The sequence below is a fragment of the Apodemus sylvaticus genome, chromosome 19, assembly GCF_947179515.1.
Source record: "Apodemus sylvaticus chromosome 19, mApoSyl1.1, whole genome shotgun sequence".
NCBI classification, from domain to species: Eukaryota; Metazoa; Chordata; class Mammalia; order Rodentia; family Muridae; genus Apodemus; species Apodemus sylvaticus.
Genome location: NC_067490.1, coordinates 382,150 through 395,791, shown reverse-complemented (window position 1 = coordinate 395,791; position 13,642 = coordinate 382,150). Strand labels below are relative to the sequence as shown.

At 39.2% G+C, this 13,642-nt stretch overlaps 1 pseudogene; it reads right to left on the bottom strand.

Annotated features, from left to right (window-relative positions):
* Positions 1-1,300: 1,300 nt before the first annotated feature.
* LOC127670059 (olfactory receptor 11A1-like) lies at positions 1,301-9,390 on the bottom strand (annotated as a pseudogene).
* Positions 9,391-13,642: the final 4,252 nt, after the last annotated feature.

Genomic DNA, 13,642 nt, shown 5'->3' with positions numbered 1-13,642 from the left:
TTGGAATCAACCTGAACAGACATGGGCATGGTTGTGCCCATGGGGTACACAGGTGGGCATTTCTGTGAAGATATCTCTGGAGAGATTTCACAGTGAACAAATGATCCTTTTGAATGTGAGTGGTACCATTTTCATAGAAGTATCCTAGACTGATAAATGGAAAAAGTAAAAACCTAGCTTTCTTACATTATTCATCTGTTTTTGACTGTTGACCACAGATGCAATGTATCCATCCACCCCTTGCTTTTCTCATCCTGATTTATTGTATTCTTCAAACCATGCATAAAATGAAACTTTCATTCTTAAATTGTTTGTCATGTGTTTTGTCACAGGAAAAAGACAGGTAACAAATAAAATAATCTATTGGAAGAATAGCATTTTGGGTTTGATATTCTTTAATTTGTCTTCTTATACTCCTGTTGCATGAATATACATTGCAATCACTACAATTATGTGATAATTTTAAGAATTTTTACCAGTGGTTTAGTAACAACTGCCCCATGATAGCCTTATAGATTTTACTGCATCTCCTATTCCTGATATCTAGTGAATTAAAGTATTCCTTTATTTTTCTAATATCTTTCCTCCAGCTGAACCTGGATACCACTGACAAATCATGTTAAAAGGAGCTATAGTGTTCACAGAACTTAAATAACAAGTAAGAAGTCTGGCAATAAGCCAGGTCAATAGGAGCAGGATGAGAAAGAATAAAATTTTATTCTTTTATTTTTTAATGGTGAGTATATTACAGGAGTCCTTTTAAAATAATTTATTATTGTTGTTATTATGTGGGTATATGGATATAAAGCTACTTATGACATATCATCTTGTGGGATAGCATATTGCAAGTTGCATCATAAAGTTTGCATGCTTAAACCAAATACACACAATAGGAAAGACTCTAAACGTCATACAATAAAATAAATGAACATTGTTCCAGATTTGTGTTTGCATTGGTGTCTTGTTTCTTTAATTATTTTGCATTAATCTTTAGCAAAAGTTCTATATATAGTAACAGGTTACAGAGTGACAATTCCGTACATTTCTTCACATTGTGATATTCAAACCAGAGCAGTTTATGGTGTATGCAGTCTACAACTCACAGTAATTCACATAATCTTTTAAGCTAACATGAGAAAATTGTTTAACTATTTTCTCTCCCCCACCAGCATAGTTCAGCAGACCTAAAGTGGAATTCTGAGAATGAACATTATTACTCTATCTCCAGCCCATTGTGGGAGACTTTTCAATCAAGACACTGACAGTCAAATAGAAAATCTTCACTGCCCTCCTTCTTAGGTCACATTTCAGTTGGTTTGCAGTAGAGAAGTCTTCTTAGTGCCTGCTGCACCTCCTGTTTCCTCAAAATATAGATGCTAGGGTTGAAGATGGGGGTGACCACTCTGTAAAGCAGGGCAATGACCTTGAAAAAGAGCTGGGAATGGACAGCAGAGGGTACAGTGTACAAGACCATGAGTGTTCCACAGAATGTGGACACCACAACCAGATCAGAGGACCATGTAGAGAAGGCCTTGGTCCTTCTGGCTTCAGAGGGAATTCTCAGCACTGCCACCACAATCTGAGCACAAGAGATCAAAACCAGCCCGAAGGGGACAGTCAGGAAGACAAATGAGAGAAAAACAAGTAGTCACCTGGAACACTTGGGTATCTGAGCAAGCCAGGACCATCATGGGTGAGACATCACAGTAAAAGTAATCAATTAGGTTGGGGCCACAGAACCTCAGCTGAGCCATCAGAACAACAACTAGTCCATGTTCCATGATACCAGACCGTGAGCACCAGTCAGAGGAACCACTGAAGACTGATCAAGAGTGCGTATCATAGAAGGTGACAGATTTCAGGGGACAGATCAACTTGATAATCATTTTTCTTTGAATATTATAGTTACATACATACATACATAAGTATTTATGTGTGTAACTACATATGTATGTTTGTACACACACATATATAATATGTGCTAAGTCCATTTTTATTGTTTATGTATATATAATTTCAGGGCTGACTACCCTGCATTGGAAAACCAGTGAGTGGATTTATTCATGGGAGACTCTAATTCACTTCCTCCAGTAGTTAGCAGATATCCATACTTCTTTGTCAAGGGTTGGGACCCCACTGTCTTGGTTATGAAGCCATTTCCAGCAGATACCTTTTCAGAACAGAACATCTAGTATTTTGGCTCTTGCCATCTTTTCACCTCCTTTTGAAATGTTTGCTGAACCATAGAGACGGGAGCTGTGATGTAGAGATATCCATGGGAGCTGAAGTCTGTGATCAATTGATTTCTGTTCGATGTTCAATTGTGGTTTTCTGTGCTGATCTTTGTGGTGGTTTGAATATGTTTGGCTCAAGGAGTCACCCTATTAGGAGTGTGGCCTTGTTAGAGTGGGTGTGGCATTGTTGGAGTAGGTGAGGCCTTGCTGGAAGAACTGTGTCACTGTGTGGCTGGGCTTTGAGACTCTCCTTCTATCTTCCCATCGACAGCTCCAGTTTGCCTTCAGAACAAGATGTAGAACACTCAGGCACCATATCTCTCTGGATGCTGCCATTCTTCCTGCCATGACAATTGACTGAATCTCTGAACCTGTAAGCCAGACTCAGTTAAATGTTATGTTTTATAAAATTCGCCTTGGTCATGGTGTCTCTTCACAGCAATGGAAAGCCCAAATAATAGTCTTCATTAGCTGTTAAAAGAAGCTTCTTTGATGAAGGGTCATAACTACACTTATCTGTCAGTATAAAGATAAGATTTAGAAAGTAGTAAGGAATTATGTTGGCTTAGCAAAGGGCCACATCAGACTCTTTACTGATGTCCATGATATCTCTAGCCCTGGGGAGCTGTCTAGTTTTCCAGTACAAGGTATAACTTTCCTGCTGATGAATGGACTTTAAGTCCAATTAGACAACAGTTTGTTGCCATGTGAATATGTGAGTACCACTTGATGCACCTTTGTGTGTGTCTTTCCCTGTTGGCCCTTGCTGTGCAACTATAAAAAGAGCTAGTGGCTGGAACTGTGGGAAGAGCAAAACAGGGATACAAACTGAGAACTAAATGTTTGAGAGGAAGAGGAAAGGGAGTAGGGTTGAATTAGGATGACTAGCTCAAGAGACTGCCCCTAGAAAAAAGGCTAATACCTCATACTATGCAGATGTCTCCATATTTTTTTTAAATCTATGTTTCGCTGGTTCATAGATTTAACCATTTTTTCTTCTTTTTTTATTGATATATTTTTTATTTACATTTCAAATGATTTCCCTTTTTCTGGGTCCCCACTCCCCACAAGTCCCATAAGCCCTTTTCCCTCCCCCTGTTCCTCCATCTACCCCTTCCTGCTTCCCTCTTCTGAAATTCCCCTATACTCTTGCACTGAGTCTTTCCAGAACCAGGGGCCACTCCTCCTTTCTTTTTGGACATCATTTAATATGTGGATTATGTCTTGGGTATTCAAAGTTTCTAGGCTAATATCCACTTATCAGTGAGTGCATACCATGATTGATCTTTTGAGACTCACTTAGTATGATGTTCTCCAGCTCCATCCATTTGTCTAAGAATTTCATGAATTCATTGTTTCTAATGGCTGAATAGTACTCCATTGTGTAAATATACCACATTTTTTGTATTCATTCCTCTGTTGAAGAATACCTGGATTCTTTCCAGCTTCTGGCTACTACAAATAGGGCTGCTATGAACATAGTGGAGCATGTGTCCTTATTGCATGCTGAAGAATCCTCTGGATATATGCCCAGGAGTGGGATAACCGGGTCCCCAGGAAGTGTCATGCCCAGTTTTCTGAGGAACCGCCAGACTGATTTCCAAAGTGGTTGCACCATTTTACAATCCCACCAGCAGTGGAGGAGTGTTCCTCTTTCTCCACATCCTCGCCAACACCTGCTGTCTCCTGAGTTTTTGACCATAGCCATTCTGACTGGCGTGAGGTGAAATCTCAGGGTTGTTTTGATTTGCATTTCCCTAATGATTAATGATGTTGAACATTTCATAAGGTGTTTTTCAGCTCTCCAAAGTTCTTCATGTGAAAATTCTTTGTTTAGCTCCGTACCCCATTTTTAATGGGGTTATTTGGTTCTCTGGGTTCTACCCTCTTGAGTTCTTTGTATATATTAGATATTAGCCCTCTGTGGGATTTAGGGTTGGTGAAGATCCTTTCCCAGTCTGTTGGTTGACGTTTTGTCCTTTTGACAGTGTCCTTTGCCTTACAGAAACTTTGTAGTTTTATGAGGTCCCATTTGTCAATTCTTGATCCCAGAGCGTAAGCTACTGGTGTTCTATTCAGGAATTTTTCCCCTGTGCCCATGTCCTCAAGGGTTTTCCCCAGTTTCTTTTCTATTAGTTTCAGTGTGTCAGGTTTTATGTGGAGGTCCTTGATCCATTTGGAGTTGAGCTTAGTACAAGGAGATAAGAATGGATCGATTCACATTCTTCTGCATGCTGACCTCCAATTGAAACAGCACCATTTGTTGAAAAGACTTTTTTCCACTGGATGCTTTCAGCTCCTTTGTCGAAGATCAAGTAACCATAGGTGTGTTGGTTCATTTCTGGGTCTTCAATCCTATTCCATTGATCCTCTTGCCTGACATTGTACTAATACCTTGCAGTTTTTATCACTATTGCTCTGTAGTAAAGTTTAAAGTCTGGGATACTGAATCCCCCTGAATTTCTTTTACTGTTGAGAATAGTTTTAGCTATCCTGGGTTTTTTGTTATTCCAGATGAATTTGAGAATTGCTCTTTCTAGCTCTATGAAGAACTGGGTTGGGATTTTTATGGGGATAGCATTGAATCTGTAGATTGCCTTTGGCAAGATGGCCATTTTAACTATATTAATCCTGCCAATCCACGATCATGGAAGATTTTTCTGTTTTCTGAGATCTTCTTCGATTTCCTTTTTCAGAGATCTGAAGTTCTTCTTATATAGTCTTTCACTTGTTTGGTTAGAGTCACCCCAAGATACTTTATGCTGTTTGTAGCTATTGTGAAGGGAGTCATTTCCCTAATTTCTTTCTCAGTCTGCTTATCCTTTGAATATATAAAGGCTACTGATTTGCTTGCGTTGATTTTGTAGCCAGCCACTTTGCTGAAGTTGTTTGTCAGCTGTAGGAGTTCTCTAGTAGAGTTTTTAGGGTCAGTTAAGTATACTATCATATCATCTGCAAATAGTGATAGTTTGACTTCTTCCATTCCAATTTGGATCCCCTTGACCTCCTTATGTTGTCTAATTGCTCTAGCTAGGACTTCAAGAACTATACTGAAAAGATATGGAGAGAAGGGGCAGCCTTGTCTAGTCCCTGATTTTAGTGGGATTGCTTCAAGTTTCTCTCCATTTAGTTTGATGTTGGCTACCGGTTTGCTGTATATTGCTTTTACTATGTTTAGATATGGGCCTTGAATTCCTGTTCTTTCCAAGACTTTTAGCATGAAAGGATGCTGAATTTTGTCAAATGCTTTTTCAGCATCTAATGAAATGATCATGTGGTTTTTTTCTTTGATTTTGTTTATGTAGTGGATTGCATTTATGGATTTCCTGATATTGAACTATTCCTGCATCACTGGGATGAAGCCTACTTGATCATGGTGGATGATCGTTTTGATGTGTTCTTGGATACAGTTGGCAAGAATTTTATTTAGTATTTTTGCATCGATATTGATAAGGGAAATTGGCCTGAAATTCTCTTTCTTAGTTGGATCTTTGTCTGGTTTTGGTATCAGCGTAATAGTGGCTTCGTAGAAGGAGTTGGGTAGTGTTCCTTCTGTTTCTATTTGGTGGAAAAGTTTGAAGAGTATTGGTGTTAAGTCTTCTTTGAAGGTCTGATAGAATTCTGCACTAAAACCATCTGGTCCGGTGCTTTTTTTTGGTCAGAAGCCTATCTATGACTCCTTCTATTTCTTTAGGGGTTATGGGTCTGTTTAGGTGGTCTATTTGATCCTGGTTTAATTTTGGTACTTGGTATCTGTCTAAGAAATTAATTGTTCATTTCCTCCAGATTCTCCAGTTGTGTTGAGTACAGGTTTTTGTAGTAGGATCTGATGATTTCTTGAATTTCCTCAGTTTCTGTTGTAATAACTCTGTTTTCATTTCTAATTTTGTTAATTTGGATACTTTCTCTGTGCCCTTTGGTTAGTCTGGCTAAGGGTTTATCTATCTTGTTGATTTTTTCAAAGAACCAGCTTTTGGTTTTGTTGATTCTTTGTATGGTTCTCTTGGTTTCTACTTGATTGATTTCAGCCCTGAGTTTGATGATTTCCTGTCTTCTTCTCTTCCTGGTGAATTAGCTTCTTTTTTTTCCAGGGCTTTCAGTTATTCCGTTAATCTTCTAGTGTATGCTCTCTCGAATTTCTTTTTGGAGGCAGTCAAAGCTATGAGTTTTCCTCTTAGCACTGCTTTCATTGTGTCCCATAGGTTTGTGTATGTTGTGCCTTCATTTTCATTAAATGCTAAGAAATCTTTGATTTCTTTCTTTCTTTATTTCTTCCTTGACAAAGGTATCATTGAGTAGAGTATTGTTCAGTTTCCATGTGTATGTGGGCTTTCTGTTATTTTTATTGTTATTAAAGACCACTTTTACTCCATAGTGATCTGATAGGAGGCATGGGATTATTTCAATCTTCTTATATTTGTTGAGGTCTGTCTTGTGACAAACTATATGATCTATTTTGGAGAAGGTACCATGAGGTGCTGAGAAAAAGGTATATTCTTTTGCTTTGGGATGAAAAGTTCTATATATATATATCTGTTAACTCCAATTGGTTCAAAGCTTCAATTAGTTTCACTGTCTCCCTGTTTAGTTTCTGTTTTACTCATCGGTCCATTGGTGAGAGTGGAGTTTTGAAGTCACCCACAATTATTGTGTTAGGTGCAATGTGTGCCTTGAGCTTTAGTAAAGTTTCTTTTATGAATGAGGGCGCCCTTGTATTTGGGGCATAGATGTTCAGGATTGAGAGTTCTTATTGTTAGATTTTTCCTTTGACCAGCAAGAAGTGACCTTCCATTTCTCTTTTGATGACATTAGGTTGAAAGTCAATTTTATCTGATATTAGAATGGCTTGTTTCCTGGGACCATTTGCTTGTAGAATTGTCTTTCAGCCTTTTACTCTAAGGTAGTTTTTTTCTTTGACACTGAGGTGTGTTTGCTGTATGCAGCAAAATGTAGGGTCCTGTTTATGTATCCAGTCTGTTAGTCTATGTCTTTTTATTGGGGAATTGAGTCCATTGATGTTAAGAGATATTAAGGAGTAGTGGTTATTGCTTCTTATCATTTTTGATTTTAATTTTATACTTGTGTGGTTATCTTCTTTGGGTTTGATGAAAGAAGCTTAATATCCTGCTCTTTCCAGGGTATAGTTTCCCTCGTTGTAATGGTGTTTTCTCCCTATTATCCTTTGTAGGGCTTGTGGAAAGATATTGTGTAAATCTGATTTTGTCATGGAATATCTTGGTTTCTCCATCTATAGTAATTGAGAGTTTCGGTGGGTATAGTAGTTTTGGCTGGAATTTGTGTTCTCTTAGGGTCTGCATGAGCTCTGCCCAGGATCTTCTAGCTTTCATGGTCTCTGGTGGGAAATCTGGTGTAATTCTGATAGGTCTTCCTTTATATGTTACTTGCCCTTTTTCTCTTACTGCCCTAAGTGTTCTTTCTTTGTTTAGTACATTTGGGGTTTTGATTATTATGTGACTGGAGGTATTTCTGTTCTGGTGCAGTCTGTTTGGAGTTCTGTAGGCTTCTTGTATATTCATGGGCATCTCTCTCTTTAGGTTAGGGAAGTTTTCTTCCATTATTTTGTTGAAGATATTTGCTGGCCCTTTAAGTTGTAAATCTTCACTCTCATCAATGCCTATAATCCTTAGATTTGGCTTTCTTATTGTGTCCTGGATTTCCTGGATGTTTTGGGTTATAAGCTTTTTGCATTTTGCAATTTCATTAACTGTTGAGTCCATGGTTTCTCTGGTATCTTCAGCATCTGAGATTCTTTCTTCTATCTCTTGTATTCTGTTGTTGATATTTGCGTCTATGGTCCCTGATTCCTTCCCAAGGTTTTATGTCTCCAAAGTTTCCTCCCTTTGTGCTTTCTTAGTTGTTTCTACTTCTGTTTTTAGATCCTGTAAATTTTTGCTTGTTCCATCATTTGCTTGTTTGTGTTTTCCTCTAATTCTTTAAGAGATTTTTCTGTTTCCTCTTTCATGACTTCTGCCTGTTGATCAAAGTTCTCCTATATTTCTTTAAGTGATTTTTGCGTTTCTTCCTTATTGGCTTTTGTATTCTCCTGAATTTCTTTCAATGATTTTTGTGTTTCCCTTGTAAGAGCTTCTAATTTTTGATCCATTTTCTCCTGAATTTCTTTAAGTATGTCCTTCATGTGTTCCTGTACCAGCATCATGACCAGTGATTTTAAATCTAAATCTTGTTTTTCTGGTGTGTTGGCGTATCCAGGACTTGCTATTGTTGGAGAATTGGGTTCAGAATCTGCCATAATGCCTTGGTTTCTGTTAGTAATGTTTGCCTGTAGCCATATAGTTCTCCCAGGAGTTAGATGGTCTTATTGTCACTCGCTGGTGCTTCAACCTACTGTGGATCATTAAGGTTATTTATGCAACACTTGATGACTGGGTTTCCTCTGGCACAGATTACTGATATGCTGCCTTCATCTTTTGTGCCTTTGGAGCCCTTCTCAGTCTTGCCTCAAGCAATGTTATACTTAGGTTGTCAAGGTCAGTCAGGCGTTCTCTGCTTTATTATGGAGCGAAGATGGTGTGGTGGGGTCACTCCCTCTGTTGATTCTCACATAGGACACAGGTCCCTTGACCGACTTGCTTGCAGATGAACCGCCTATGTGCTCAGTTCCTGAGTGCAGGCAGACCCCTGGAGATTTGCACCCCCAGAGATCTAAAGCTCAGGGTGATCCAGTACCTAGTGACGCTTTTCTGTCCCAGCAGGGAGCGAATATGGCCACAGGGAATCTCTTCCTCTGCTGCTCTCTGGGCAGGACACAGGTCTCACTCCAGGCAGACTGGCAGACAAACCGCCTATGTGCTCAGTTCCTTGGAGCAGAACCCTGGTGGTTTGTACCACCAGAGATCTAATGCTCAGGGTGATACAGAACCTAGTGACCCTTTTCTGTCCCAGCAGGCAGCAAGTATGGCCACGGGGCTTCTCTCCTTCTGCAGCTCACTGGGCAGGACACAGGCCCCACTCCCGGGGGGCTGGCAGACCCATGTTTTTTATTATTAAACCTCAAGCAGTACTCCCTACCCCCAAATCCATGACAGTTGTTCTTCGCCTTCTCCTCCTCCTTCTTGTTTTTCTTGTTCTTGGTCATGTTCTTGTTCATGTTTTTCTTGTTCTCGTTCTTGTTCATGTTCTTGCTCTTGTTCTTCTTCTCTTTCCTTTTTCTTCTCCTCTTCTTCCTCCTTCTCCTCTTCCTGCTCCTGCTCCTTCTTCTATTCAAGACAGGTTTCTCTGTGTAGCCCTGGCTATCATGGAATCTGCTCTGTAGAGAAAGCTGGCTATGAACTTGGAGATCAACCCACCTCTGCTTCCCAAGTGCTGAGATTAAATGTATGCAATGCCAAATGCTGGCCAAGCTGAGACTTTACTGAACTCTTCCTGTGAATCCAGTCAATCCACGTGAGAGATGCTCCCAATAAATCTGCCTTTATACTTTAATTTGGCTCAATTCAATTTATAAATTAAGAAACCAATCAATTTTATGAGGTCCCATTTGTCAATTCTTGATCTTAGAGCATACGCTATTGATGTTCTGTTCAGAAATTTTCTCCTTGTACCCATGTCCTCAAGGGTCTTCCCCAGTTTCTTTTCTATTAGCTTCAGAGTGTCTGGCTTTATGTGGAGGTCCTTGATCCATTTGGATTTGAGCTTAGTACAAGGAGACAAGGATGGATCAATTCGCATTCTTCTGCATGCTGACCTCCAGTTGAACCAGCACCATTTGTTGAAAAGGCTATCTTTTTTCCATTGGATGTTTTCAGCCCCTTTGTCGAGGATCAAGTGACCATAGTTGTGTGGGTTCGTTTCTGGATCTTCAATCCTGTTCCATTGATCTGCCTACCTGTCACTGTACCAATACCATGCAGTTTTTAACACTATTGCTCTGTAGTATTGCTTGAGATCAGGGATACTGATTGTCCCAGAATTTCTTTTGTTGCTGAGAATAGTTTTAGCTATCCTGGGTTTTTTGTTATTCCAGATGAATTTGTTAATTGCTCTTTCTAACTCTGTGAAGAATTGAGTTGGGATTTTGATGGGTATTGCATTGAATCTGTATATTGCTTTTGGCATAATGGACATTTTAACTATATTGATTCTGCCGATCCATGAGCATGGGAGGTTTTCCCATTTCTGTACGGCAAAGGACACCATCAAAAGGACAAATCGGCAACCAACAAATTGGGAAAAGATCTTCACCAATCCTACATCAGATAGAGGGCTAATATCCAATATATATAAAGAACTCATGAAGTTAGACTCCAGAAAACCAAACAACCCTATTAAAAAATAGGGTACAGAGTTAAACAGAGAATTCTCACCTGAAGAACTTTGGATGGCGGAGAAGCATCTTAAAAAATGCTCAACTTCATTAGTCATTAGGGAAATGCAAATCAAAACAACCCTGAGATTTCACCTTACACCAGTCAGAATGGCTAAGATCAAAAATTCAGGAGACAGCAGGTGTTGGAGAGGGTGTGGAGAAAAAGGAACACTCCTCCACTGCTGGTGGGGTTGCAAATTGGTACAACCACTCTGGAAATCAGTCTGGTGGTTCCTCCGAAAACTGGGCACCTCACTTCCAGAAGATCCTGCTATACCACTCCTGGGCATATACCCAGAGGATTCCCCACCATGTAATAAGGATACATGCTCTACTATGTTCATAGCAGCCCTATTTATAATTGCCAGATGCTGGAAAGAACCCAGGTATCCCTCAACAGAAGAGTGGATGCAAAAAATGTGGTATATCTACACAATGGAGTACTATTCAGCCATTAGAAACAATGAAATCATGAAATTCTTAGGCAAATGGATGGAGCTAGAAAACATCATACTAAGTGAGGTAACCCAGACTCAAAAGGTGACTCATGGTATGCACTCACTAATAAGTGGATATTAACCTAGAAAACTGGAATACCTCAAACATAATCCATCCATCAAATGAGGTACAAGAAGAAAGGAGGAGTGGCCCCTTGTTCTGGAAAGACTCAGTGAAGTAGTATAGGGCAAAACCAGAACGGGGAAGTGGGAAGGGGTGGGTGGGAGGACAGGGGGAGAGAAAGGGGCTTATGGGACTTTTGGGGAGTGGGGGTCTAGAAAAGGGGAAATCATTTGAAATGTAAATAAAAAATATATTGAATAAAAAAAAAGAAACCAATCAATTTCTAACATCAAGGGATGAATATTCAAATGCTTCACCATTTGTGGCCATTCTTATCCAAACAACCGCATTTCATTCCATGTATCTTATAGTCTTGTGGCCATATCATATTGAAAAATGCATTTAGTCTAATTTCAAAAGTCTCCATAGTCTATTATAGTCTTGATATAGTTAAAAATTTCCATGTACAAAGTCTCTTCTGAGACTTGGTACAATATCTTATTAATAACTCCCAGTAAAATCAAAAGCACATAGCAAATTATACACTTCCAACATACAATGGCACAGAATTTACATTGCAATTCCAGTAGAGGAAAGGGGACATGGTGAAATCCTGAAGCATTAAAATTGGCTAGAGTAAAAAAATCCATGCTAAATACAGTATAACCATCACTGTATGTAGAAAACTGCCAACATAAAATTATTAGAGCCTTGGGGGTCAGTCCTTGTTTCCTTTCTCATCTTAGTCATTCCCTAGGCAGTTTCATCAATGTTCTGCATATTACATATAACTCACATGCAAGCCCATAAAAGATGCATCACTGACAAATTCCAGCCACAGTCTGATCTCTAGCTTTCTCCTGACCCACCCCAATAGACTCAGTGCATTACAGAGGTTTATGGTGTTTGTGTTCGTTTTCACATTTTATTTCCTTTCAAGTTTACAAATCTTACTCTTAACACAAGCCAAATCTTATATTTAGATGATATAAAAAAGCTATATCTACATTCTTATTGTCAATAGGGAAGTAAAAAAGCTGTTCATAGAAGCCTAAAGTTTCACAAGGGATGAAGAATTCCCAGATCCCGCTGTGTTACAGATGAGACATGGAAGAGACACTGATATAGGGGACAGACTCAGTCATCATGGTTGGCCTGGGCTGCTCACTTTATCACATTGTGCTAACAGGAGACAGCATGAGATGCCAACTGCAGAAAGAGAAATTTAGAGACTTGGATTTATAGTAGAGAAGAGAGATCTGAACACACCCTGTAAAACTCAGACCCACACAAGGCAGTGCTTTCATACTGGGGAAGAAAATAGAAGAATTTCAGACTATTTCCTAGGCGTGGTGATACTCTAAAGAACTCAACTCAAAATGTCCCAATGCTTAGAGCCCCTATAACCTAGGATCTCTACTCTGTTCCACCACATGCCAGAGATTAGGCCCTGCAAGGTCTTATCTTTCTAGATGGTGAGAGAAGCACCAGATCCTTAATCAGTGTTCCTGACTGTGGTAGATCAAATGAGACTTGATCAGAGCCCACATGATGGGATAAAGTAGGGTTTATGAGCTGGAATTGTTTCCCCACAGGTTCCTGTCTACTATAGCCCATAGCTTGGGCCATATACCACAATACTTACTGGAAGTCTGAAAAAAACTGCTGCTTCTTTTCCCTGTGAAAGAATATAGTGGATAAGAAGCCAGGAAGGCAGAATGGCCTTGATCGTCTAGTGAAATGCTTAATCATAGCCTAAAGGAAGCCACTAGAACTAGGACTGTAGACTCAGGGAAGGATTTGAAAATCTGGTGAGATATGAAGGAAGCATAATAAAGTATTCTGGATGGTCTGTTTTCAACATGGACCTTCCACTCCTACTTTTGACTCTGGATAAAGAATAGGCCCTTTATTTCCCTTGTACAATAGTAGGTTGTCAGGGTAGACACTCAGGCAAGGTGATCATTTGTTTCAGATACTGCTTCCTAGTTTGTGTTACTCATGATGCTAGATCAGTATGACTTTCATTAGTATTTCTGAGTGCTTGTGCATATAAGTTATATGCTATTATCTATTTTATGGGATAAAGTGTACTCTCTGATACTTTTATGTACCTTAATAAACATCTCTTTAAAATGTAAGTAAATGTCTTTACATGAATTAAAAAATATTTTCCCAGAATTTTAATTTTAGAATTTTGATATTTTTAAAATTTAAATATTTGGTGTTCAGATGCAAATTGTTTAAACTGTGTTTTCAGTCTGTCTGAATGCAATTGGTATACATCTGAAATCCAAGTACTAGAAAGGCAGAAATAGTAGAATCCCTTGTTTTACTGGCTAATTGTTCCAATCACATTGGTAAGATCCCATCTCAAGAAAAGATAGAAAGGACAGAGGAAGACACATAATACTGACCTCTGGCTTACAACACATACATACACACACACACACACACACACACACACACACTCACACACATTCATACATATATACCAACA